Source organism: Bidens hawaiensis, unplaced genomic scaffold, assembly GCF_021521415.1.
Source record: "Bidens hawaiensis isolate Kalapana, Puna unplaced genomic scaffold, B.hawaiensis_p1.1 tig00014618_1, whole genome shotgun sequence".
Classification (NCBI taxonomy): Eukaryota; Viridiplantae; Streptophyta; class Magnoliopsida; order Asterales; family Asteraceae; genus Bidens; species Bidens hawaiensis.
The window spans coordinates 75,466-102,605 of record NW_027492275.1 but is presented as its reverse complement, the minus strand read 5'-3'; the positions used below and the strand labels follow the sequence as shown (position 1 = coordinate 102,605).

Here is a 27,140-nt window from a genome sequence, read left to right as displayed (position 1 = left end):
CTTATGTTTATTATAATTTATTTGTTTAAGATGTTATTGCATCAAAAAGGCAACACCAATAACAAACATAGAGATTTGTGATTTACGGAAGAAATCAACGAAGGGAAAAATATTAAGAGTGGACGATTAGGGATTGAGCGACAAAACGTTTGATTGTAATCCAAGTTCGAAATCATTGACCTTGGGGGGGGGGGGGGGGGGGGGAGGGGGGGGATAACGTGGGGTAGGAGAGGAATTAAATGTGGGTCTTTAGAGGGAAACTAATTCCATCTTATTACCTTATACCGAACACTATAGTAATGCAAGAGTTCTTTTTATTTGTCAACCAAACACCTTTTATTTTTCTTACCTTGAATGAGTTATTAAATTCTTAACTTTATTACTTTATACCGAACACTATAGTCATTGCAATTAGATAACTAGTAAACTAATAAGATAAGTATGATACCTCTAATTTATCTTAAAACTATGGTAATAACAACTGAATATATAAATATTATAAAAGGGTAATAATGCAAATATAATTTTAATAAGTTGAACAAAAAAAATGTGGGAAAATTTTAGAAATGTCCATTTTGATTCCACACTTTTTAAGAATGTCTATGAAATAAAAAAAATACTCAAAATATCATTAAAGTATCGTCGGTCCTCACAATCTTCTAATAAACGGGCAGTCATCACAATTTTCAAAAATTAGGTAGCCCTCATCATCTTGAACCTTAAACAGTTAAACGGTTGGTCTCACCGTCTTCTAAAATAAATCGACGGTCTATAAGGCCCCGAACCCGGTAGCCTTACTTTAGCGTCGGATTTACTCATAAACACAGTTCTTGCAATCAGAGTTAATTAAAACTTTCGCGGAAACGTTTACTTGAAGCATTCGTTACAAAACATTCAATCTCTTCTCTGATACTATAAAACAAATCATTATATTTAAAACATCTTTTCTTCCATCTTAAGATGTCAGCCATTCAATCCATGCCATGTGCCATCCTCATGCTAGTTCTTTGGTCTGATCACCTGCGTGCATACTAAAAGTCAGCTACGCTGAGTGAGTTCTAGTTAATCAAGCAACTTATCATACAACCACTACATGCATCATATACGTATCCGAAGACACGTAGTCCACTATCTAACCTGCTTACCTTACCACTTAGCCTCTTATTTACACCTACCACCTTACCACTTTGCCACTTTAATAACGTTTAACGTTATGCCACTTTGCCACTTTGCCACTTTAATAACGTTTAACGTTATGCCACTTTGCCACTTTAATGACGTAGTCACGTATAGGCTTACCCTACCACGTACTATCGTCATGCCACTATCACTCTTACTACACCCTTGCCACTTCTAACACGCTCTACCTCTACTTATCTACAACATGCTTCATATCATTTACATAATAAGCAAGTCACATCATAGCATGCATACACACTAATAACCACTTGGCAATCACTGTCCTTGGCGATGCGTGCAATATCCGAAGATCGTTCACGCACCAACAAGTACTATATAATAGCTACCTCGTATAACATCAATAGCATACACTTACCACTTAAGGTAAGTGTATTCACACTTCACATCGGGTATGCACACAGCCCCGAAAACATAACAAGGAAATGGGGCTAGAAACTCACCTGAACTCTGCCTCTTCCTCCGATAGTTGTAAATCCCTTCTTTAACTGAGCTCGGCTGACTGTATAAGTTACACGTATCAATACTCGCCTGATCTAATCTGGTGGCCTAGTATTAGCTTACTTTTACTTATCGTTTTAATCTATTCTCTAATCGAACTTGACTTTAGGCGAAGTTAAACCTTAGGCGAACTTAGCTTTAGCCGAAGTTAAACCTTAGGCGAACTTAGCTTTAGGCGAAGTTGTCATCAGGCGAACTTGGCTTTAGGCGAAGTTGTCATCAGGCGAACTTGGCTTTAGGCGAAGTTGTCATCAGGCGAACTTGGCTTTAGGCGAAGTTGTCATCAGGCGAACTTAGCTTTAGGCGAAGTTGTCATCAGGCGAACTTCGCTTTAGGCGAAGTTAAACCTTAGGCGAACTTAGCTTTAGGCGAAGTTGTCATCAGGCGAACTTGGCTTTAGGCGAAGTTGTCATCAGGCGAACTTAGCTTGCAGGCGAAGTTCATCAGGCGAACTTAGCTTGTAGGCGAAGTTGTCGTCTGCAGCTACTGTTCGTTCTTAAATCCTTCGTTTCTTAACCAAATAACTCGATTTAGGTATCCACGGAATCGTCTGACCAGCGCCTACAAACCCGAACAATCAAATCGACCTAACATCGATGTTTAAAGGGTGCGATTTAGGCATATAGGTTACGGGTTCTTTTTATCAATCGATTAACCCATCAAATCATAACCATTTTCAGTAAGATTAGCTTTGTTGGATTCGTTTTTACCATACAAACTCAGATCTATCATTTCTCAAATCAAACCGAACCTATACGAACGATTTCTAACTATAAACGTACCTTGAACGAGTCGAACTACGAACACGGTTACGCCTTGATGTTGTTTTGGTCCGTCACAACGTTCCAGCACCAACAAGCTCGGGTTTTCGCCTTCGGATCTTGGTTCGGGTCGTGTGTGTTTTGGGTGTGTGTGTATGGAATATGTGAGAATGAGGATTAAATGGTGGTTAATGGTATTTATATTTAGGGATCATGGGCTTAAGCCCATGGACTCTCCTTCCTTCTTTCATAACCCAAGTCCATAACCCATATCCATTACCCAACACTAGCCCGACCCATACCAACTCCTACTCTATTTATTTCCCGATAACCCGAGTAAACTTTCCCTCTATTATTAACTAATACAATTAATATTATTTTGGAAATTTCGGGATGTTACAAGTCTTCCCTCCTTAAAGAGGTTTCGTCCCCGAAACCTAACGTATTCCCTATAAAAGGAAAACTTCTTATATTTACACACTTTATTGAATCGCCTTTGCTTTCTGGGTTATCCCTCTTACTCCTAACTTGTAGTCATCGAGCGGTGATCATGTGTTTTAGCTATTACGGTAGCTTGTCCATGAAACCCTCGATGTACCAAGTCTCGTATCGCCTCCCCGAGGAACCTTATTTTATATAATAACGCTAACTCCTAAGGCGACGCGTTACCATCACACAACTATTTATCATAACCAACATGCATTCAAGATAAATTCATAGGTCGTTCATACAAAATCACAAGAAGTCACAAGTACTTCATAACATAAAAGGAAATCATTCAAGCTTGCTAAACAAACATAGGTTCAACTGTAACATAAAACACTCTTCAACTACTAAACATAAAACAACTGTGACATGCCACTTATTCTCCGGCAACCTCCTCAGCAGCTAATAGACCATCCTTTCACGCGTCTCCTCTTCCTTCCCCCACTGCCACGGCTTCTCCACACTCCCTAGCTATGTGACCTGACTTACCACACTTGTAACACTTCTGGTCCTCGGTGCATTCACGGGAGATGTGCCCCTTCCTCCCACATCGGTAGCACTGATTTGGACCAGCCTTGCATTCCCCCAAGTGCATCTTCCCGCACACCTTACATGCTTCTCTTCCTGCCATCTTCTGTGTTTTTCTCCCTGCACGCTCCACGACATCCCTAGCTCTTTTAGTTCCTTTCCCTTCTTCCTAATCTTCCACTTCCACATCATCCGCTGCCATATCAACATAGACCATCTCCGCCAACTCGACCGCAGACTCAAAGGTAACAGGTTTGTTGGCCCTGACTAACATGCGGACCTTCTGGGGAATTCCTCTAACGTAGCACTTGATCCGTTTCGCCTCGGTGTTCACCATGTCAGGAACCAGCCTAGACATGCGGTTGAATTCAGTGGTGTACTCACGATGTGTCATCTTGTCCGCCTTCAGATTCAGAAATTTCATCTCGGCCCTCTCAACCTCAGCATTAGCACAGAACCTTTTCATCACTAAATCCTTAAGGTCATCCCATCTCATGGCCTTAATCTCCTCTCGGGTCTTCCTTTGTTCCACAGTTTCCCACCAGCACATGGCCTCATCTTCAAATGACTGAGTGGCATAACCCACTACTTGGTCGGGACGGCATTCGCTAATTCGGATTTTCTTGTCCATTGTGGTTATCCACTGGAATAGCGATTGCGTCTCCCAACCCAGTCAGCTTTGGCGGGTCGCATCCTTTGAAGGACTTATAGTTGCACCCATCTTGGCCTCTTTTCCTGTCACCGACCTCCACAGACTTATCCTCACTCGAAGCCTCTCTTTCTCCTTCCCCATCCTTCCTACCATCACCACCCGCCCCTTCAGCAGTTCGTTCACGGCTTCCAGCAGATCTTTCGGGATTCAGGTTCTTCACAGCAGCAACTACAGCTTGGACAATGGCTGCTTGAACTGCAGGGCTAAGTTGAACCTCTTCGTTGTTGTTCTGGTCTCCTCCAGCTGTGCTTACTTCATCTTCGGTGTTGGAAGATTCTTCTACCGAGGGTTGCCGGACAAGACGAGGCCTGCCACGACGTCCAGTGCGACCCCCAGTTCCAACAATTTCTCCAGCTCCAGCCATTAGTATTCTAAAAGGGAAAACACAAACGTCATCACTCTAGGAATTATTTAGCACATGATTTGTAAAGTAAGTAGTTATTGACGTTGATCAAGTGTAATTAACTATTTGCGTTACTCCTCAGGTTCTACATACTTCCCTTCATGATTTCACTTGTGCTTGTTTATACTCTTAAACAGTTAATCAATCAAAATCAATTAATCCTATCCCTAACCTACGCTCATTCTTCATTTAGCAAATAAGCCAACATTAACATACACCATTTACCATACACTTTACCTTTACTGATCTTGCTTGAGCGACACATGGCATTCTTGAACTGGCATCTTCTTTCCTTTCTTACTTAAATCCCATTCTCTGTTCGAGTCTAAGCATGTAGGATGCTTAAATCTCTCGAACTTTGCTCTGATACCAACTTGTAAGGCCCCGAACCCGGTAGCCTTACTTTAGCGTCGGATTTACTCATAAACACAGTTCTTGCAATCAGAGTTAATTAAAACTTTCGCGGAAACGTTTACTTGAAGCATTCGTTACAAAACATTCAATCTCTTCTCTGATACTATAAAACAAATCATTATATTTAAAACATCTTTTCTTCCATCTTAAGATGCCAGCCATTCAATCCATGCCATGTGCCATCCTCATGCTAGTTCTTTGGTCTGATCACCTGCGTGCATACTAAAAGTCAGCTACGCTGAGTGAGTTCTAGTTAATCAAGCAACTTATCATACAACCACTACATGCATCATATACGTGTGTTCGTTGTCACCCGAGCGTTGTTGATAGTCGTTAAGATACCTTACATAGGTGGTTCCCCTTCATCATATTTGAGAGTTCCGTTAGTGCCGTTAAGTCTTGTTAAGTTTTCTCGTTAGTTTCGTTAAGTTAAGTAAGTTAATTAAATTAGTATAAAATAAAATATAATAAAATCAATTAAATATTATTAGGTAGGACCTGGATTAGGGTTTATAATCCAAGTCATTCTCACGTGTCTTTGGGTTCGATATCCGGACTTTCCTCATCTTTACTATATGCGACCGGTACACTTGCCGTTTGTGTGAACTAGGATAGGTTGATTGGTTTTTTAAAGCTTAGTTGCGATTCGTGTTTACTATTTATATATACTTTCGCACGTCAAGTTTTTGGCGCCGTTGCCGGGGACACGGTTTGAGGCGATTAGAGAACGACCCGAGTTTGGGGACTTACCTGTTTTCTTTTTTACTTGCTTATTTGTTTTTATTTGTCTTTAGATTAATTTTAGCCTAGTTAATTTTAGTTTTTCTTTTTAGTCGTATGCGTCATACCCGCTCACAAGGACCGCCGAAGCTTGAAACGTCTGACGATACCGAGAAAGTCCAGCCCGAGAGAGAGCGTTCTGTTTCACTGACAGGATCTGATTCTTCTTCTTCTTCTTCTTCTTCTTCTTCTTCGGTTTCTTTCGCTTCTTCTAGGGATAGGAACATGGCTGACCCACCGCCTAGGAGAGTAGTAGCTGATTATGGTAGCCGACACCGAATCCTCATTCTAGCATTACCTTACCGGACGGTGCCGCCGCTGGCAACTGGTCCATTTCTACCCACGTCATGCAACTTGTCAAAAGCGCGCTCCAATTCCAAGGGCTAGAGAGGGAAGATCCTTCAAACCACATCGACATGTTTGTTCAAATATGCGAAACTTTCAATATCGGCAACATGAACGATGAAGCCATCTATCTCCGTCTTTTTTCATTCTCACTTGCCGGCAAAGCCTACAAATGGCTGAAGTCACTACCTGCTGGATCCATCACCACTTGGGCGGGCCTTCAAGAGAAATTCATGACCAAATTCTTTCCGCCATCTAAATCTGCTAGACTCCGTGAGGAGATTTGTTCCTTCTGCATGAGGTCCGACGAGTTATTCGGGGAAGTTTGGGAAAGACTCAAGGACCTCCTTCTTAGTTGTCCTCATCATGGTTTAGATAAGTGGATGCTCATCGAGAAATTCTATAATGGAGCCACACAGCATGTGAGAGAGATGTTGAACCAAAATGCTAACGGGAACCTCCTAAAGAATAAAGATCCCGATGAGTAAGTCGTCCTTTTTGATGATCTAGCAGCGAGCTACGAGGGGCACGGGGGCAGAAATTCTTCCACGTCATCGAGAGAAGTACTTCAAGTCGATTCGAACACTAGCATGCAGGCGCAGATTGATGCTTTGAACAAACTCATTAGAGATCTTACCGTTAAGAGCGTCGTGGAGTGTGAGGTTTGCCGAGGGGGTCACGACACCATTGTCTGTCTTGTAAAACATGGTAGAAATCAGGAAGAATTTGACTTCGTCAACAAGGCCTTGTGGTATCAAAACCCCGCCTTTGGCGGGAACATTGTCTGGAGAAATCAGAATAACTATCGAGGGGGACAAGCCAGTGGCTACCAAGCCCAATACCAAAACCAGCGTCGAGAGAATCTATTCGGGCAGGGGAGTTCAGGTCAGGAGAGTTCGGAACAAGTGGGGCGAGAGGAGAAGAAAGCCTCACTGGAGGAGATGATGACTGAGCTGCTGAAGCGAGATGAGAGGAACATAGTGACAAATGAGGCAAAATTTGCGGAACATGATGCTATGCTGAAGAACCAAGCGACATCTCTAGCTAATCTTGAGCGTCACGTCGGAGAGATTGCCAGCCAGTTATCCGAGAAAGCACCAGGTTCACTACCGAGTAATACCGAGAAATATCCAAGAGGGTTCGCCAAAGCAATGACTACTAGGAGCGGTGCGAGAAGAGAAAGAGAGGCTGATCCTTCGAGAGTTGTCACACCTGTGGTCGATGAAGAGGAGCAGGTGGACGAGGAGATCCAGATGGAGCCTCATCCGGCCGAGGCACACCAGTAGACTATTCCAGTGAGTACGAAGCCGGCCGATATACCTTCATCATCATCAAACCCACCTCTGAGAGTCTACAAACCCAAACTGCCTTATCCTGGGAGACTCTGATCGGACAGAGACGAGGATTAAAGCTCCAAGTTCCTTAAACTTCTCAAACAGCTTCACCTGAACATTCCTTTCCTTGAGGCGCTCACTCAGATGCCCAAATATGCCAAATTCCCCAAAGACATTATTTCCAATAAGGAGAAGCTAGTTGAGGTTTCTTCTATTCTGTTGAGTGCTGGGTGCTCTGCAGTGTTGCAGAGCAAGTTTCCTGATAAGATAGCCGATCCTAGGAGTTTCACGATTCCCTGCATCTTAGGTGACGATACGTTTCGACATGCATTGGCCGACCTTGGGGCCAGCTTCAATATTATGTCGTATTCTATGTTCAGTAAGTTGGGTCTTGGCGAACCGAGGGCAACCCGAATGAGTATCCAGCTTGCTGATCGTTCTGTGAAATACCAACGAGGGGTGGTCGAGAACATGCTTGTTCGTATCGATAAGTTCATCTTCCCGGTGAACTTTGTCATTCTAGATATGAATGAGGATGATAGTATCACGCTCATTTTAGGCCGACCATTCCTTGCCACCGCACAAGCGTTGATCGACGTCCGTGAGGGCAAACTGATTCTGAGAGTTGGGGATGATAACGTCACATTTTATGTAAGACAATCACTCAAGCACCCTAAGTCGGCGGACGACTCCCTGTATTTCGTTGACACCATCGTATCGCATGTGCAAGAGTTTTTCCCTGACATCTGTGGAGGACCTACCTTGGACCCACAGATTCTCGGTAGGGAGATTTTAGAGGTCAAGATGGTTGCCATGACCACTCAACCATTGATGGATGACACCGTGTCACCACCCCTAGATTCAGAGTCAGCTGTTGAGATCGTGCGAGACGATCCGAGAGACCGACCTTCCGTTGAGATACCTCCTCCTTCCTTAGAACTTAATGTAACATCATGATAATTTCGAGCTAAAAATGTCAAGTTTTCAAAGTATAAGGATCAATATTGACAAATTTCAAACTCCAAGGTAAAAAGTGAAAATTCTATTTCTCTGTCCTATCGTGATACGCGACAAGGACAAAGACTAGCCCATCGCGTACCGCGACGGGTTTAGTCAAAACATTCTAGAAATGGTCAACGGTGATACGCGATCACCAAAGGCCAACGTCATCGCGTATCGCGATGACGTGGCCTGACACCTCTGGCACAAGACTGCCACGTGGCAACCCTTCCGCCATGTGTCCCGACACGTTGCCACACATAACACGTTGTCCGCCACGTGTCAACACGTGGCACACCGTCTGCCACGTCGCGACACGTGGCATGCCTATTAGTTGACTCACCAGGGCTAAGTCGCGGTAGGCGACGGGTGCCCTGAAGCCCATCGCGTACCGCGATGGAACACGAATTTTTTCTTATAAATAGCAAGTTCCGGGTCTTCATAACTCACACCTCAAATCCAGTTCTCAACTCTCTCTCTAGCTTCTCTCTAAATCCCGACAATCACATATTCGATCCACCTCGAAAAGCATGCCCGATTCCTCATTTTTCGTGCCAATTGTTTTCTCAAAGTTCGTGCCACATTCTACCAACGTACCGACCAAGAAGGTGTTTTGTTAAGATCTCGATGCCAAGATGGTGAATATCGAAAGGTGTGCCGACAAGTGTTGAAGTTTGGTGTTATAGGTTCCCAGCCGGATCTACACGAGATATCGCGTTCTACGTAGGTGCGGAATCCCTACGTAAGACGTTACGAGTACAGAAAACAATACGAGCTAACACACGATACGATAATCAAACACACTTGTATTCCAACCGTAAACACGTGATACTATGATCACTGAATACAAACTCTCTGACTCGAATACACGAATAAACTGGAAATCTAATGAATAAGCCGTAAACAAAACAGCTTATATAGACACGACAACTTCGCCTGGCATGTTCAGGCGAAGTTGTCCCTAACTTCGCTTGTCTAACAAGTTCGCCCATAGAAGCGAACTTGTTATCAACTTCGCTTACATACAAACACAAATCTAACTAACACGATTACAGACACTCGACACTGAACTACTGACATCATGCACCAACAGACTCCCCCTTGGCAGTAGTTTCATCTCTTTAGCTTCAAACACGTGTCTAGTAATCTTCAATCTTCTATCTTCAAGCATGCACTCCTTCTCGAACACAAACCGAGACAACTCTTTGATATTTCCTCGCTTCGTCTTTCCAAGCAGGAATATAAAATATCTTTTTATCATTCAACACCTGCAAATCAGCTTGCGATAAGTTTACCAAGTGCATCGGATCATAAACTCTTAGCACCTCTTGTTCATCCTCGTCTTCCATCACTGCCTCAGCTGTCTCACAATCTACATACCACCACTTCAGGTCTTTAAGCACATCCTTGGGCATTAATTTCATCGGTACTTCTTTCAAACACCGGATCGGATTATACTTCATAATCATCCAAGGCTTTCCATCAGCTCTTAAACCTCTATCCTTGTCTTCAACAAGTTTTCCCTTTTGTGGTTTCAACAGCTCAAATTTCTTCTCTTTTATACTCTCTTTCCACACAATTTTCCCAAGAACTCTAGCCATATTATCATCACTTCGGTTAATCAACCCCAATCTGGCTAAGTCTTTCACTTCACATTCTGGCAGTGTATTCAACGATCTCAACATCCTTCTAAAGTACTGAACACCGTCATACCTTTTAATCACGAAGAGCCTCAACTGCTCATCATATATCCAGCAAATAATTCCTTTCTTCGCTTCAGCATAGCCTTTAATGTTGTAACTCTTCTTAAACATTGTAGGAACCGCTGGTTTCTTCGTTTTGACGAACCACTGAGCATAGCCTTCTTTCCATCTAGGCTGCTCTTCCCATTCAGATTCATCACTTGCCATATCTTTACTCAAATCTGCTTTCTCAACATCTGGATGTCATGCTCAATATTTTCCTGAACTATCTCTCCCTCTTCTATCTCTGTATCAATCACAATCTCTTCTCCAATGTTCTCTATCTCATCACTCGGTAGTACATCATCATCACCAACCAAACCATCATCCATCTCCTCTACTTCTACTACCACCACATCATCACCACCAGCTGCAGTTGTCGACTCCCCCTGAGTTGTGGAAGTTCCAAGAGCTTGATCAGTTCTTGGCAACTCACCACCTGCACCTTTCGATGCATTGGGATCATCGTCTCTATCATTTCGTCTCTTGGTCCTCAACTCATCGCCTTTACAGCTCGTCTCCCCCTGAGATGCCAAGAACTCCTTGAAAGCATCTATGATTTTTCCATGTTCTACCAGCATGGACGACTGCATTTGATTCTCTGCAACTAGGCGTTGAATAGCCTGGGTCTGGATAAGATTAATCCTTGACTGCTTTGCCACGACCCGTTCAAGTGCTGCTATTCGTTCAGAGTCTGATAGGGTTGCATCGAAATCGAACCTCATATGTGATATATCTTGAGTGTACTGAGGAGGGATTTCCGATGTCACCGGGACCTCAGAAGTAGAAATAGACGTAACCGCAGGTGGTATCGTCACCGATAACCCTGCAGTGGCCACAACAGTCGACTCGATAAATTGTGCCACGACCTCCGTTGGAGTAACAGTCGGAGGCGGCAACGAAACGATCTCAGGAGCCGAAAGTTGGAAAGTAGTGGGTGGGAGGCCAAATGTAGATGAGGTAGCCACCACGGGAACAACCGTAGCGCTTGGCCTTGTAACCTGTAGTGATGAGGGAACCATTGTCATACCGGATAGTGCTGGTGGAGTGAAACGTACCACCCTAGAGCTCTCACCGGCTCCCGATGCTGCACCTATCCGTTCCCTTCTTGACCTCCGGATCAACTGTTGTACCTCTTCCTCATAATCTGACTCGCTGTCATCATCTGTTCTCTTTCTTTTCCCATGTAGTCTTTCTCGAGTTACCATAATCCTTCTTGCCTCTGCCACTTCATCATCAGAATCAGAACCAGCCACCGTAGCAGCTGTCCTAGTAACATTCACAATCGACACTTGGGCTACCGAGACCTGTACGTTTTCCTCTGGATCCACCCGATCCATATCAAAGAAGCCTTGACCACCAAATTCTGCATCAAGGTCCACGGTCTCCTCCGGTGACACAACAGGTGCAGCAGGTATAACTTGAGGTGCTCCTGCCTGTTGTGGTGTCGGGTCCCTAAACTCGTCCCCACGAGCAGGCACATACCCCGGGTTGATCAAGTACCCAAAAAGTGGAGTATGTCGAGGACGGAGCTCAGGTTTGCTCCTCGCACTGGAGGATCTACATTGGGCGAAGATCCGTTTATTCACACTCTCAACGTATCGGATTGGACGGCGCTGAGGAAGCGTTGGAGCAACATGATTCAAGATCATTTGAAGAAATCTTGGATACATGATAAATCGCTCACGCGCCAACGCTCTTCTCTGACGATCAATCTCATAGAAGACCATCTGACTAAAGCTGTATCGCTTGTTGTAAGTCAGAGCAGTCATTGCCGACTGCATGGTCGCACCCATGCCATCAGTGCCCGCCTTTCTCCCTGACATGCATACAATCATGACATGCATGAGAAAGCACCACTGGTCAAGCAAAAATCCTTTCCTTCTCTGCGTGTCCCCCAAGGGACCAGAGTATCCCGTCCTCAAAAACGCTCCATCACGGAAAGGAGCTACAAACTCTGTCGGGTCATCCCTTGTCTCATTTCCAAACCGTAAAGCCGCCCGGATTTGTTCAGAAGAGAACTGAACAATCTGATTGTTGACTGTTGCGCGCATCACCGGGGGTTCGACTCTACAATCATATTCCACGGTCTGCCAAAAATCCTCAATGTTGGGCAAGGATATCGGCAGAGTTGTTGTAATCGCGTGGAATATCCTCGAGCATAAAAGAAATGTTATGATTTCGAGGAAATCATCAACTCCGCTCGCCTCCGGGTCTAATGTTATATACATGTTGTGACCAGGGAAGAACTGTCTCTGGTTATCACCTCCGTCATCACCGCCTGCACCACCTGCTCCAGCAACAGCAGCCATATCTGCAACAAACAGGTTAAGTTAGATAAACGTCAAAGCAAGTCACAAGTTCGCCTGTTACCATGAGCGAAGTTGTGATCTATTCTGTATAGGCGAAGTTAAAGGTGGGGCGAAGTTGGGAAACAACTTCGCTTCAACTTGAACTTCGTCTGATAACTGTTAAGTAAAATGGTCCAGGCGAAGTTAATGATAACTTCGCCTAACCACAACATCGCCTCATAAACTGTTTCAAAATCTATAATCAGGCGAAGTTAGACCTCAGGCGAAGTTACGGATAACTTCGCCTAACCTGTAACTTCGCCGAATTCGAATCGGCAACAGTTAGGATAATCGAACGACGTGTAGATGATGATGTTGGAGATCGAGGACTCCGTAACACATGATTTTATGAAGTTTTAGACGTTCAAGTAGTTTACTATCACGTAATAACAAGTTTGAAATCGGGTGTGTAAGGTTCGAAAGAACGAGGTCGAGAATCGAGTCGAAACGACCGATGATTAACCTCAAAAGACATTGATAATATGATAATCGAACCCTACACACCTTGATTTTGATTAGAATCGAAGTAAGAAAAACACAGATGATCGATGAGTTATGCTCGATAAGTTCGCCTAGGTCTCGGAGAGGATAAGTTCGCTGGTTTTGAAATAATGAAACTGTTTGACCTAAAAACTTCTTTATATAGGGTCAAAGTTAGTACAGGCGAAGTTATCGATAACTTCGCCTATTCCAGGCGAATTTATGAACAAGTTCGCCGGTATTTACAAAACAAACCCCTATACTTTGAAAAATTTTCAATAAAGTTTTAAAAACTTCCTTTAAAGCGTTAAATGATACGATCAAGACCAAGTAACCAGGTATAAAATCAAACAATTACAAAAGTAACAAAAATTTGAAAAATTAAAGTACACGGGATCAAATTTCAGTCTCGACAGGGACTACCATGTTTTAGAAAAGATCCGAACAGGAATCATACTTATTACGTGACTGTCACACAGATCCGTGTTTAGCTGTATTATGACATAAAGAAACAGGTTGTAAGCAGGTAATCTACTTAAAATGGTTTTCATTGTTTCTGTGATACGGGTTAGGTTCAATTAAGCTCAAAACTTAAGTGGGCAACAACTCAGAGATTATGATGCCTCCTATCTATTCTCAAAGCGTATTTGGCTTTCCCCAAGTCACCCCGAATTGACCTCGACCCGTAGTGTCTGATTAAGTAACAATTACTCTTCGATCTTAGACTCTGCTTCCCTTTCACGTTCTTGTGTCTTGATTGAGAATCATTAACATTATGAACTCTAGAATACATTTTTTTAATCAAATATATACACAACTTCAAGTAGAAAACAACTGCAAGTCCCGAATCTGGATCACTGCAGTGTCTTGACACGCTATCTTCACGGGAATCAGAACACTCACGGGCTCGTGTATGACTGGGTAATCGTTTTTTGCCTATCATTCGGAAAGATATGTATGAAGACATGCACAACTCTTAAGGAGTTTCCACATAAAATCGAGTAGATTTAGTTAGTATCACTTCTACTTTTACGCACCATAAAAAACTACCATGACATACAATGACTGTTCTAAAGTCTTTTAAGCCTAATAACTTCACTAGTTAAGCACACAGAATTAGTATATCTATCACTTTCCAAGGTTGGATCAATTTTCTGTTAACATAGTAAAGAAACTTCTTACGAAGTTGTAGACTTGAAAAATAATTTCATTTCCCGAAAAGGAAAAAAAAATTTAACTTCAATCGCCCCGACCAAATCAAAGTCTTCAGGGAAACGGCTATCCCGAAGATCCAATGGATCAGCTGGACCGACCACATACTAGTATGTGTCCTTCTAACTAAGTATGATCGACTAATTTTCAGCGAAAGAAAGAAAAACATCATAAACCGCCCCGTTCACTTTCAGTCATCTGGTTAATGGCTATCCTCATATTCTACAAGTAGAAATGAGGACCAAACATATCCGAAGATATGTCCTTCAAACTGAGGCAACCGACATAATTCTAAGCGATAGTGACGTTTTTTTTTGTTTTTTTTTATTTTTTATTTTTTTTAAACAAAAACACACGACATGGTTACTCTGGAATGCTCATCCCATTAAGCTCAACAAGGTTTTGAAATCTAGTTTTGTCAAACGCTTTCATGAACAAGTCAGCGAAATTATCTAACGTGTCAACCTTTTCGAGCACAATCAGTTTCTTCTCAGCACAATCCCGTATAAAATGATGACGAATGTCAATATGTTTAGTTTTACTGTGCTTTACGGGATTATTAGTTACTGAGATAGCAGCAGTGTTATCAATGCAAATTGGAGTAAGTGAGAAATTCAGACCATAATCGCGCAACTGTTGTTGAATCCAAAGAACCTGGGAGCAGCAGTTGGATGCTGCCATGTATTCTGCTTCACAGGTTGAAATGGCGACTGAGGTCTGCTTCTTGCATTGCCACGACACTAGTCTGCCACCAAGAAACTGACATCCACCAGTTGTAGACTTCCGACTCTGATTGCACCCTCCATAATCAGAATCTATGTAAGCGACTAGCTCCAAGTCTCCTCCTCTCGAGTACCACAACCCCAGCTTCGGCTTGCCTTTGAGATATCGCAGTATCCTCTTCGCACCCTTCAAATGAGATTCTTTTGGGTTTGCCTGAAAGCGTGCACAAAGACAAACAACAAACATTATATCAGGCCTAGAAGCAGTTAAGTACATTAAAGAACCTATAATAGCCCGATATTGGGTTGGGTCCACGTCTGCATCGTTGTCTGAATCAGCACCCAATTTGTGATTGACGCAGACTGGAGTATCATATGGAGTGCTGTCCTCCATCTTGAAGCGTTTTAGAACATCAAGGACATACTTCGTCTGATGAATGAACATCCCGTCTTTCTTCTGATCAACCTGCAATCCTAAAAAGAAAGTTAGTTCACCCATAGCACTCATTTCAAATCTCTTCTTCATGACGGCCTCAAACTCCTGACACATGGCGACCTTTGATGCAGCAAACATAATGTCGTCCACGTAGACTTGCACCAGTAGAAAGTCGCTCCCTTTTCTCTTGAAGAACAATGTGCTATCAATCTTACCTCTTTCAAACTCATTCTCAAGCAAGTAATCTGATAAGGTTGAATACCAGGCACGAGGTGCCTGATGTAGTCCATACAGCGCTTTACTTAGCTTGTACACGTGATCGGGAAAGTCAGGGTCAGGAAAACCCGGAGGTTGCTCAACGTACACAACCTCATCGACTTTACCATTTAGGAACGCACTCTTCACATCCAACTGAAAAACCTTCATCTCCTTATGAGCAGCAAATGCCAAAAACAGCCGAATGGCTTCCAATCTTGCCACAGGAGCAAACACCTCATTGTAATCAATCCCCTCTTGGTGATTAAAGCCTTTAACAACCAGCCTCGCCTTGTTCCTGATAACAATCCCTTTCTCATCTCTCTTACATTTGAAGACCCATTTCGAGCCTATCGCATGCACATTCTTCGGTTTTTCAACCAAATTCCATACTTCCATTTTCTTAAACTGAGCTAACTCTTCTTGCATGGCTTCGACCCACGAGCTGTCCTTAAGAGCCATTTGATAGTTCTTTGGTTCAATCTGGCTGATAAAGCAGGTGTACAAGCACTCGTTGATTATGCCTGATTCTTTAATGCTTGTGTAAACACAGGTGTGCTCATTCAAGCTTTTTCTTGTTTGTACACCATCGGACAGATCACCTATCACATTCTCCAAAGGATGATCTTTGTGAATTCTCGTAGTCGGAACCGAACCGACATTCAGATTATCTTCCAAGTTCGAAGATAGCTCATCAATGGGTGATTGATGTTGAGAGTGAAACGGATTGATGAATTCCTCTTCAGTAGAGGCAGCAGGGGTATTGACAGCATTTGACGAGGAAGGCTGACATTCATCATACTGTGGTCGTTGCACCAAAGTGTCTTCCTCATCGCATATCATCTTCGTTGCAATTCTTTCTTCAACTTCTGCACAATCCAAATAAGGTATGTTAAAAGATTTAAAAAGTCTATCATAGTCGAAAACCCCAGCGGGTCCCGTGCTTGGTTTTGGTGATTTGTAACTTGTGATATTAGTGTTACACACCACCTCAACCTTGCTGGTCGATGTATTAAAGACCCGCCTGTTGGGAGTTCCAACAACGTATCCGACTAAGATTCCTTCGTCGGCTACTTCACCAAATTTAGAATTGGTCTTTAATATCGAACACGGGGACCCGAATGGTTCAAGACCACTCAAGTTGGGCTTTCTCCCATGCATAAGTTCATAACAGGTTTTATTTAATCTTTTAACAGTTAACACTCTATTAAGGATAAAACAGGCTGTTGCAACAGCTTCAGTCCAGAACACCACGGGAAGTTTCGAATCAGCCAACATGGTTCTGGCTCCTTCAATTAAGGTTCTGTTCTTCCTCTCAGCCACTCCATTTTGTTGCGGAGTATACGGTGCGCTGTATTGGTGTTCTATCCCCTTCTGTAAGCAGAAGATCTCCATCTCATAGTTCTTGAACTCAGTTCCATTGTCACTCCTGATGAATTTAACCCGTTTCCCCATGATATTCTCAACCTTGGTAATCAAATTCTTTACCATCTGCACTGTTTCATCCTTTGACTTCAGGAAATATACCCAGGAATATCAAGAGAAATCATCAGTGATCACCAAGCAATACGATGTTCCCCCAAGACTTTTTACATTCACGGGACCGAAGAGATCCATGTGAAGTAATTCTAGGGTACTGACAATTGAATTGACCTTCTTGGTGTGATGGGATTTCTTGTGTTGCTTTCCCTTTTTGCATGATAAGCATTTGTCTTCAAAGTTGAAATTCTTCAAGGGAATACCCAGCACAAGCTCATTTTTGACAAGGTAGTTCATTTTCCGAAGATGAATGTGCCCCATTCTCCTATGCCACAACTCAGACTCCGATCCTGTTGCTTTTGACAGAAGACACGATTCTTCTGTGGCCATCTCAGTAGACCTCATATCCATGATATACGTATTCTTCACTCTTGGAGCCTTCATAACAATCCAATTCTCTGGTATCTTGAAACCAGGATATAGCACGATCGCCTCATTCTTTGTAAAATGTACGGTGTACTCTTTGTCACAGATCTGCGAAACACTCAGCAGATTGTGCTTCAGTTCTTCAACAAAATTTACTTTCTCCAAAGTCATCTTTCCATTCGACACCGTCCCTATTCCTGTAATCCTTCCACCGCTCTCTCCTGCGAAACTCACTCTTCCTCCTTGAACAGGTTTCAAGTCGTGTAACAATTTCTTGTTACCCGTCATGTGCCGGGAACAGCCGCTATCCACAACCCATTGATTGTTGGCAGCCCTGTTCAACTGTTCCTGCACGATTAAAGCAGATGATTAAAATCTGGGGACCCAAGACCGATTGGTCTTGGGTCGATACATTCCGTACCTTGGCTGTCCAAAGTTAGTATCATAATAATTTCTGTGAGTCCTAACAGGATACCTTCTTGTGGATTGACTATGAGGCCATCCAAACCTTCGTGAATTAAAAGAATTATTACTTAAGGTTTGGTTGTTAGCAGTGAAAAACTGAGATCTATTTCTTTGAAATCCTGGATTAGTCCATTTTCTGAAATTTGATGGGTTTTCATTTTTACCATTATATTGATTACCGTTAGTTCTTTTCTCAGATTTTGAAGTCCTCACACCTCTGAATTTCTGCTTCAGAGGGCAATCAGCAACAAGGTGTCCTAATTGATTACATCTAAAACAACTCCTGTGTTCAACTTTCTTTTCAAAAGTTGTCTTAGATGTTGAGGCTGTATTACTGCCCGTTTGTCTCACATATGGTGGGACATACGGGTTTAGTGGAGACTTCTTTTCAGGTGTTTTATTTTTCTCTCCACTTTTTGGTAACACTTCCTCTTGTTTTGTCTCACTCGACTCAGAAGACTTGTCTGAGTTAGATGAGACAGGACTCGGAGCAGAAATCTTAACACTTGCAACAGGCTTACTAACTTCTGGTTCTTTAATCGTTACTTTAACCGGAACTGTCTGACCATAGTCAACATCAACAGATTTCTGATTACTAGGATCATAAGTGTAATAATGATTGAAAGGTGGTGGAACTTCATGATAACCAATTCCTCCCCTTTTTGGGGAACCTTGATCACTAACGAGGTGATCAAGTATAGCGGAGGAATTTCTGAATTGCCCAAGTTTCCTGTTAAGTTCCACCACTTTTACCTGGTGATCAGCTATCTGTTTTTCCCTTTCAGCTATTAGTTTGGTTTTCTCTTCTAGAACTTCATAGCTAAGATCAATCACTTGAATTTTTTCAGCAAGCTTTGCTTTAAGACTTTTAATATCCTTCTCACTAGCTTTAATTTTACTTTGTAACTATTTTCTCTAGCTTTAGTGAAATGATGATCTTCTTTTAAAGTTTTAAATTGCGCATCCAAACTAACAAACTGATCAGTTATAGTTGTCAGTTGTTCAGACAGATGTTCACACTTAGTACAAGGGAGTTCGGTACTTACCTCGGAGAGCTGGTCTGCCACATCTGCCATGTAAGCTTCATTTTCGCCAGTTCCCTTATCACTATCTGCAGTTTCGATGTTTGCCAAATTGGCCTGTTCAAATACTTCTTCAACATGCAGATTCCAGTTGTACTCCTCGTTCTGTCTGGAAATCATGGTTCTATAGTCATTACCACTACCACTCTGCTGTGTAGATCTGTTTTGACTGCGTTCTACACGTTCATTTTTGCACTCTTTTGCAAAGTGGCCATTCTGCTGACAGTTGTAACAGCGTACCTTCGACTTATCAAACCCTGGCCTCTCACCGACAAACTTCCTGCCAGTCTTCTTCATGAACCTCTTAACTCTTCTCACAATCATAGCCATCTGCCACTGCAGATCCATCTCCTCCAGATCATCAGCATCGATCTGATGTAGGTTCCCTTGAAGAATCACACGAGATATCGCGGTCTACTCAGGTGCGGAATCCCTGCGTAGATCGTTACGAGCGTAGAAAGCAAATCAAACAAACACACACGGATAAACCGAAACACGTTATATATTAATAACTGAACTCACGTGATATGAATCACTGATACAGACTCTCGTCCTCACGTTACAATGAACTCAAACAAGCTTAGATCAACTCGATGAACAACTCTAAACACTAAGCCGTAACCTAGTATAAATACACGACAACTTCGCCTGATATGTTCAGGCGAAGTTGTCCATAACTTCGCTTGTTCAACAAGTTCGCCTAGGCGAACTTGTTAACAACTTCGCTTAAACAAAAACATAAATAACATTACAGACTCGATTACAGACACTAGACTATGAACTACTGACATTTATGCACCAACAGACTCCCCCTTGGCAGTAGCTTCATATCTTGATCTTTAAGCTCTTGTCTTGTAATCCTGTATCTTCACGCATGCACTCCTTCTCTAACACATACCGTGACTACTCGCTGATATTTCCTTGCTTCGTCCTTCCAAGCAGGAATATAGAATATCTTCTTTTCATTTAACACTTGTAGATCAGCTTTCGATATGTTTACCAGATGCATCGGATCGTAAACTCTTAGGACTTCTTGTTCGTCTTCGTCTTCCATCACGGCTTCAGCAGTCTGGAAATCTACATACCACCATTTAAGATTCTTCAACACATCTTAAGGCATAATCTTCATTGGAACCTCCTTAATGCATCGGATCGGTTTGTACTTCATCACCATCCATGGCTTGCCATCTGCTCTCATTCCCCTTTCTTTATCTTCCACTAGCTTTCCCTTCTGTGGCTTTAATAACTCAAACTTCTTCTCTTTTATGCTTTCTTTCCACACGATCTTCCCAATAACTCTTGCCATGTTGTCGTCACTTCTATTGATCAGACCCAATCTAGCCAAATCCTTCACCTCACATTCAGGCAATGTATTGAGAGATCTCAACGTTCTTTTAAAATACTGAATCCCATCAAAACGTTTCACCACAAACAACTTTAATTGTTCATCATATATCCAACAAATAATTCCTTTCTTCGACTCAGCATAGCCTTTGATATTATAACTCTTCTTGAACATGGTTGGAACAGCAGGCTTTTTAGTCTTGATAAACCAATGAGCATAGCCTTCTTTCCACCTAGGCTGCTCCTCCCACTCAGTCTCATCATTCTCCATCTCAGTACCCATATCGGCTTTCTCAACATCTGGGATCTCGTGTTCAACATTTTCTTCAATTATCTCACCCTCTTCAATCTCATCTTCAATCACAATCTGTGCTCCAATCTTCTCAATCTCCTCAATAGGCAGCACATCATCATCAAACATCACATCATCCTCTAGCATATCATCATCCAATTCTTTCAACGCATCTATCACATCATCATCATCATCAACCATCACCACCTCATCACCACCAACTGCACCTGCAGACTCCCCCTGAGCTGTGGAAGTCCCAAGAGCTTGAGTAGTTCTTGGCAACTCACCACCTGCACCTTTCGGTGCATTGGGATCATCTTCTCTGTCATTTCTCTTCTTCGTCCTTAACTCGTCGCCTCTACAGCCTGTCTCCCCTGAGATGCCAAGAACTCCTTCATAGCATCTAAATTCGCCCATGTTCAACCAGGAGGGACGACTGTAGTTGATTCTCTGCTACAAGGCGCTGAATAGCCTGGGTCTGGACAAGATTCACCCTTGATTGTTCAGCCACGACCCGCTCAAGTGCAGCTATTCTCTCCGAGTCTGAGAGGGTTGCATCGAAATCAAACCTCATGTTAGATGTATCTTGAGTATACTCAGCAGGGATCTCGAATGTAACCGGGACATCAGAAGCAGTTGTGGACGTAACCGCAGGTGGTATCGTGACCGACAACCCTGCAGTTGCGACGACCGTTGACTCTACAAATTGTGCCACCACCTCTGAAGGAGTAAGCGTTGGAGGTGGTAACGACACAATCTCCGGAGTCGTCGTCTGTAGTGTGATGGATGGGATGCCGACAGCTGATGTAGCCACCACGGGTACATCCGCGGCGCTTGTAACCTGTACAGAAGTAGGAACAATCGACATACCTGACAGTGCGGATGGAGCAAAACGTACAACCCTTGAAGTCTCTCCAGCTCCCATACCTGCACCTGTCCTCTCCCGTCTTGAACGTCTGATCAACTTGTGAATGTCCTCTTACTCTTCTTCTGATTCACTATCATCCACCGTCCTCTTTCTCTTCCCTAACGTTCTTTCTCGTGTCACCAATATCCTTCTCGCCTCATCCATAACATCGTCAAGATCTGAGTCAGCCACCGTCGTAGCTGCTCTAGTAACAATCACTTCCCGAACCTGTGCAGCAGAAACCTTCACTTCTTCTTGTGGATCAAAACGGTCCATGTCGAAGAAACCTTGGCCGCCAAATGCAGCATCAAGGTCAACATCCTCCTCAGCTGACACAACAGGCACAGCAGGTACATCTCGAGGTGATCCTGCCTGTTGTGGTTGAGGGTCTCTTAACTCATCCCCCCGAGCTGGCACATACCCCGGGTTTATTAAGAACCCAAAGAGTGGAGTATGCCTTGGACGAAGTTCAGGCTTGCTCCTCGCACTAGAAGTACGGCATTGAGCAAAGATACGTTTGCTCACACTCTCCACGTATCGTATTGGGCTTCGTTGAGGCAAATTTGGAGCCACATGGTTCAAGATCATCTGGATGAATCTTGGATACATTATGAACCGCTCACGAGCTATCGCTCTCCTCTGTCTGTCGATCTCATAAAAGACCATCTGACTAAAGCTATAGCGTTTGTTATAAGTCAGAGCAGTCATTGCTAACTGCATGGTCGCACCCATTCCGTCAGTACCCGCCTTCCTCCCAGACATACACACAATCATGACGTGCATGAGGAAGCGCCACTGATCGAGCAGGAACCCCTTTCGTCTCTGGGTATCGCCCAAGGGACCAGAATATCCCATTCGTAGAAATGCTCCATCACGAAACAGAGCCACAAAGTCAGTCGGGTCATCCCGAGTCTCCTCTCCAAAACGTAACGGAAACTGGGATAAAGAACAAGTAATCGGAATAACGACAAGTTCGCCGGATAATCAAACGATAAGTTCGCTGAGAAATATTCAATAAGTTCGCTGAGATTAGAAATTATGAACAGTTTTGACTCTTGAAAATCCTTATATAGGGGCGAAGTTATACAGGCGAAGTTATGGTTAACTTCGCCTAGGCGAAGTTACTCACAAGTTCGCCTGTTTAACAACATCGCCTATATTTACAACATCAACCCTTATAATTTGAACATTTTGCAATTAACTTTTAAAACTTCCCTTTAAGAATTAAATAACACGATCAAGTCCAAGTAACCAGTTAGAAAATCATAAACTACCTAAGTAACGAAAAACTTTTAAAAATTAAAGTACAAGGGATCAAATTTCAGTCTCGATAGGGACTGCTACGTTTAAGAAAAGATCCGAACAGGAATCATACTAACTACGTGACTGTCACATAGATCCGTGTTTAGCTGTATTATGACATAAAGAAACAGGGTGTAAGCAGGTAATATACTTAAGATGGTTTTCATCGTTTATGTGATACGAGTTAGGTTCAATTAAGCCTCAAAATTTAAGTGGGCAACAACTCAGAGATTATGATGCCTCCTATCTATTCTCAAAGCGTATTTGGCTTTCCCCAAGTCACCCCGAATTGACCTTGACCCATAGTGTCTGATTAAGTTTGTAATTACTCTTCATCTGCTTCCCGTTCTCTTTCTTACTCTATGATTAAGAAGTCTTGATATCTTCAACTCTAGAATGTTCCAAAAACTCATATTTTTTTTAAACCGTTAAACATTCACTGCAGTTTCTTGAAACGCTATCTTCACGGGAATCATAACACTCACGGGCTCGTGTATGACTGGGTAATCGCTTTTCTGCCTATCATTCGGAAAGATATATATGAAGACATGCAAAATCTTAAGGAGTTTCCAAGTAAAATCGAGTAGTTTTGATTTGTATCACATCTACTTTTACGCACCATAAAAAGTTACCATGACATACAATGACTGTCCTAAAGCCTTTTAAGCCTAATAACTTCACTAGTTAAGCACACAGAATCAGTATATCTATCATTTTCCAAGGTTGGATCAATTTTCTGTTAAACATAGCAAACGAACTTCTGACGAAGTAGTAGACTTGAAAAATAATTTCATTTCCCTTTAAAAAAATTTTTGACTTCAATCGCCCCGATCAAGTCAAGTCGTCAGGTTAACGGCTATCCCGAAGATCCAATGGATCAGCTGGACCGACCACATACTAGTATGTGTCCTTCTAACTAAGTATGATCGACTAATTTTCAGGGAAAGAATGAAAACTCATCATAAACCGCCCCGGTCACTTTCAGTCATCTGGTTAATGGCTATCCTCATATTCTACAAGTAGAATTGAGGACCAAACATATCCTAAGACATGTCCTTCAAACTGTGGTAACCGACATAATTTTAAGCGATAGTGATTTTTTTTTAATATAACTTAAAAGCATGGTTACTCGGGATTGATCATCCCATTCAACTCAATAAGGTTTTGAAATCTCGTTTTGTCAAACGCTTTGGTATATAAATCAGCGAAATTATCAAGCGTATCCACCTTTTCAAGCACAATCAGTTTCTTTTCAGCACAATCCCGTATAAAATGATGACGTATGTCAATATGTTTAGTTTTACTATGCTTCACGGGATTGTTAGTTACTGAGATAGCAGCTGTGTTATCAATGCAAATAGGAGTAAGTAAGAAATTCAGACCATAGTCGCGCAACTGTTGTTGAATCCAAAGAACCTGGGAGCAGCAGTTGGATGCTGCCATGTATTCTGCCTCATAGGTTGAAATTGCGAATGAAGTCTGCTTCTTGCATTGCCACGACACCAATCTGCCACCGAGAAACTGACATCCTCCAATTGTTGATTTCCGACTCTGATTGCACCCTCCATAATCAGAATCTGTGTAAGCGACTAGCTCCAAGTCTCCTCCTCTCGGGTACCACAACCCTAGCTTCAGCTTGCCCTTGAGATACCGCAGTATCCTCTTCGCACCCTTCAAATGAGATTCTTTTGGATTTGCCTGAAAGCGTGCACAAAGACAAACAGCAAACATTATATCAGGCCTAGAAGCAGTTAAGTACATTAAAGAACCTATAATAGCCCGATATTGAGTTGGGTCCACATCTGCATCACCGTCTGACTCAGCACCCAATTTGTGATTGACGCAGATTGGGGTATCAAATAGAGAGCTGTCCTCCATCTTGAATCGTTTGAGAACATCATGGACATACTTCGTCTGATGAATGAACATCCCATCCTTCTTCTGATCAACCTGCAATCCTAAAAAGAAAGTTAGTTCACCCATAGCACTCATTTCAAACCTTTTCTTCATGACGGCCTCAAACTCCTGACACATGGAGACTTTTGATGCAGCAAAAATAATGTCATCCACGTAGACTTGCACTAGCAGGAAGTCGCTTCCTTGTCTCTTCACGAACAGTGTGCTATCAATCTGACCTCTTTCAAACCCATTTTCAAGCAAGTAATCTGATAAAGTTGAGTACCAGGCACGAGGTGCCTGATGTAATCCATACAATGCCTTGCTTAACTTGTACACGTGGTCGGGAAAGTCTGGGTCAGGAAAACCCAGAGGTTGCTCAACATACACTACCTCATCAACTTTTCCATTCAGAAACGCACTCTTCACATCCAGCTGAAATACCTTCATCTTTTTATAAGCAGCAAATGCCAAAAACAATCTAATGGCTTCCAACCTTGCCACAGGAGCGAACACTTCATTATAATCAATCCCCTCTTGTTGATTAAAACCTTTAACGACTAGCCTCGCCTTGTTTCTTTTAATAATCCCCTTCTCATCTCTCTTGCACTTAAACACCCATTTTGTGCCTATCGCATGCACATTCTTCGGTTTTTCAACCAAATCCCATACTTCCATTTTCTTGAACTGACCCAACTCTTCTTGCATGGCTTCGACCCACGAGCGGTCCTTTAGAGCCATTTGATAATTTTTCGGCTCAATCTGGCTGATAAAGCAGGTGTACAAGCATTCGTTGATTATCCCTGTCTCCTTAATGCTTGTGTAAACACAGGTGTGCTCATTCAAGCTACATCTTGTTTGTACACCGGAGGACACATCACCAATCACATTCTCCAAAGGGTGATCTTTATGAATTCTCGTGGTCGGAACAGAACCGACATGCAAATTGTCTTCCAAGTTAGAAGAGAGCTCGTCAATGGTTGTTTCATGCTGAGAGTGAAATGGATTGAAAAATTCTTCTTCAGTCAAGGCAGCAGGGGTATCGATTGCATTTGATGAGGAAGGTTGACATTTATCGATCAGCTGTCTTTGCAATAGACTTTCTTCCTCATCAAGGATCATCTTCGTGGCAACCCTCTCTTCTTCTTCAGCAATATCCAAATACGGTATGTTAAAAGACTTAAAAAGTTTAACATAGTCGAAAAACTCAGCAGGTCCGTTGCTTGGTTTTGGCGGTTGGTAACTTGTGATGTCTGTGTTACACACCACCTCAACCTTGCTGGTCGATGTATTAAAGACACGTCTGTTGGGAGTCCTAATGTTGGTACATGTTTGTCAGTAGTTCATAGTCTTGTAATTGTAATCGAGTCTGTATTGTAATTGTGTATTTGATTATGTTTTAGATTGTGTAACTAGCAAAGTTGTCAACAAGTTTGCTCAGGCGAACTTGTTGAACAAGCGAAGTTGTCAACAAGTTCGCTCAGGCGAACTTGTTGAATATGCGAAGTTACAGACAACTTCGCCTGTGGCGAAGTTGTCGTGTATATATTCACTGTTTCAGCCGAAACGTGAAGAAGTTAAGCAGTTTAGGGTTTCAGTCAAGAGTTCGAGTTTAAGCAGACGTGTTTGCTAGTTCCAGTGTCTGTAATAGTGACTACGAGTCACGTGTTTGGTTAATAATATTACGTGTTTGATTCATTGCTTGTGTTATTCTATATCTACACTCGTAACCTACCTACGCAGGGATTCCGCACCTGCGTTGTTAGAGAACATCCCGTGTACGATCCGTTCCAGGAACCTACAATTGGTATCAGAGCCAATCGGCTCGATTGTGAGGTTCGGGATTTCACGCGGGTGTAGTTTCGTCTCGTTTGACCTATTCGCGAGACGTATTTTTGTTGGGATTGTGTTCTACTAGTGCTTGACAGTCATTTTCAAGCCTTAGCATTGATCGGGAGCTTCTGGTTTGAAGAAAACAGATCTGGAAAAACTTCCAGGTTCATCGGGCGAACTTGCTGATCTTCAGGCGAAGTTGTTGAATTCAGGCGAAGTTGCCGTCACTAGAATTAGGGTTTTTGGCGAAGATATAAGGTTTGGCGAAGTTAACCACAACTTCGCTCAACTCATAAGTTCGCCTTAGCGAAGTTATCCGCAACTTCGCTTCACACTTAAGTTCGCTGATTTCATAAGTTCGCCTTAGCGAAGTTATCCACAATTTCGCTTACTACCCAAGTTCGCTCAACTCATAAGTTCGCCTGAGCTAAGCGAAGTTAACTTTAACTTCGCCAA

The 27,140-nt window shown here is 42.7% G+C and overlaps 1 protein-coding gene and 1 non-coding gene across 2 annotated transcripts in view; both read right to left on the bottom strand.

The window, feature by feature from the left end:
* Positions 1-20,374, bottom strand: part of LOC143547110 (uncharacterized) — a 34,890-nt gene extending 14,516 nt beyond the window's left edge. Inside the window, exon 1 of the mRNA XM_077038614.1 lies at positions 20,358-20,374. The gene's annotated coding sequence lies outside the window, so the exon portion shown is untranslated. The remainder of the gene's footprint in view (positions 1-20,357) is intronic.
* Positions 6,394-6,500, bottom strand: LOC143547115 (small nucleolar RNA R71). The gene has a single exon (XR_013137721.1). It is a non-coding gene; the product is annotated as a small nucleolar RNA R71 (small nucleolar RNA).
* Positions 20,375-27,140: the final 6,766 nt, after the last annotated feature.